This window comes from Mastomys coucha, unplaced genomic scaffold (assembly GCF_008632895.1).
Source record: "Mastomys coucha isolate ucsf_1 unplaced genomic scaffold, UCSF_Mcou_1 pScaffold16, whole genome shotgun sequence".
Lineage (NCBI taxonomy): Eukaryota > Metazoa > Chordata > Mammalia > Rodentia > Muridae > Mastomys > Mastomys coucha.
In genome coordinates this window covers 79,642,951-79,645,194 of record NW_022196898.1, presented here as the reverse complement: position 1 = coordinate 79,645,194, position 2,244 = coordinate 79,642,951, and the positions used below count along the sequence as shown (strand labels likewise).

The window sequence follows — 2,244 nt, the reverse complement described above, 5'->3', positions numbered from 1 at the left end:
TATAATGTCTACAAGCATATGCAGTCTAATATTCTAATCCTGTCATTATGTAAAACAGGGAACATCCACTTAATTAAATTTTTCCGCATATTCTTGTGCTTTACTAATTTTCTTGATGAAAAATTAAAGTAAAATGGTCTAAACCAGATTTCCCATGAGGAAGATTTTAATGATTTATAATTCTCAGATAACACATAAAACCAGTCATTTTTATGTATAAGAGATATTGAGAGTGTTCTAATTTGTTCTCTGTTGCTGTGAGAAAACACTCCAAATGAAAACAAGTTGTGGGAGGAAAGAGGATTTCAGTTGCCATGTCCTGGTCACCATCCATCCATCATTGAGGGAAGTCAGTGCAGGAGCTAATGGAGAAACCAGTAAAGAATACACTTCACTGGCTTGCTCCTTTAGCTTCTGCTCAACTCTCTCTCTCTCTTTCTCTTTCTCTCTCTCTCTCTCTCTCTCTCTCTCTCTCTCTCTCTCTCTCTCTCTCTCTCTCTCTCTCTCTCTCTCTCTCTCTTTCTCTCTTTCTAGCCAATGCTAGATCATGTGTCAAAAGCTACTCTGATTGATATGAAAAGATGTCTTCTGGCTTCTGGGTGCACATGTATGTACATATTCAAAGAAAGAAAGAAGGAAAGAAAGAAAGAAAGAAAGAAAGAAAGAAAGAAAGAAGAAAATAAAGAAAAAGGGAAAGAAAATTATTGTTACTAGTTTATGTGTTATTGAATATTATAATATACAATAGAATAAATGGATATACTTACAACCTAAAATAGACAACTCATAGTATAATACTCATAGTATTATAAAATTCTGTGAGCCTTAAATCTCTCCAAATATAACTCCTGCCCAGGCAATAGCTTCTGTCAGCATTAAAGGACTATAATTTGAACAAAAGTCAGTATCTAGAAACTTAAACAGAAATCTCATTGCCTCTCTCATAGGAGGACTAGAACTTGTGGTGGTCAAGTAATATGGATACTTCGCAGGTCGATACTTTTAACAGGTATATTTATAATTGTTATAAAGTTGAACTGTTGAAATGTGTTCACTGAAATATTTTGCTTGCATTAATGCTTTTCATCTTGCATTTATATTAAAAATTCACACACAAATGAGCGTGGAAAAACTGCCAATACCTGATTCTGTCCCCTATGTTTCCACTCGCAATCATATACTTAGGTAACTTTGACCCCCATGGAAAAAATATCTAACATTCAGAACTACTGATAACAAGGAAGAAGAGGAAAATAATTTTTTTGAGAATGAAATGTTTCCCCTCAGAGCGGACTCTTAAGCACATTCTCCGTGTATGCGGCGTGCTAGCTGGATATCTTTTGGCATAATTGTTACACGTTTGGCATGGATAGCGCACAGGTTGGTTTCTTCAAAAAGGCCAACAAGATAGGGCCTCACTTGCCTTGGGCAAAGCACCAATAGCTGCACTCTGGAAGCACAGATCTGTTTTGAAGTCCTGAGCAATTTCTCGCACCAGACGCTGAAAGGGGAGCTTGAGAATCAGAAGTTCAGAAAACTTCTGATAGAGTCTGATTTCTCGGAGAGCCACAGTACCAGGCCTGTAACGATGAAGTTCCCTCACCCCTCCAGTAGAGGGCGCACTCTTGTGAGCGGCTTTTGTAGCCCGTTGTTTCCTGGATGCTTTATCACCAGTGGATTTGCGGGCAATCTGCTTTGTAGGAGCCATGGTATGGGCACCTCCTTACTTACCCGTGCCTTCTGCTTTGGCTGGAGCTCAGCGAGAGAGAGGCGGTGCTGGCGTGAGAGAGCAACTGTGCGGTGAAGGTTGAGAACAAAGGCTGCCTTTGAACAAAACACTGCATACAAAATTAAAAAGATTCCACTCTTAAAGAAAGGCTCCATCCCAGCAGTGATGACCAACTCAAAGTGAACTCAATGACATGTTTGGAGTCTTTTTCTCTAATAAGGTTTTTGTCAGGCCTTTTTATTTTTATTTTTTATTTATTTATTTTTTATACTGCAAATCCTTTGTATATATATATTATAGTTTCTGGTTTAGGGTTTTTATGGTATTTCTTTGTGTGTCTCCATGTCTCAATATGTATTTATTTATTTTTTTAGCTTTTTCTTTGATTATTTTTCTTGTTTGTTTGTTTTCTCTATTCTAGTTTGTCTCTTTTTATTTTACCTCTTTAATTTTCTTTATTAATATTTTTAGATGCCTGTTCATATCTAATGGAAAGAGAAAATTTTGGGTGGGTG

The 2,244-nt window shown here is 37.0% G+C and overlaps 1 pseudogene; it reads right to left on the bottom strand.

The window, feature by feature from the left end:
* Positions 1-1,296: 1,296 nt before the first annotated feature.
* LOC116093801 lies at positions 1,297-1,708 on the bottom strand (annotated as a pseudogene).
* Positions 1,709-2,244: the final 536 nt, after the last annotated feature.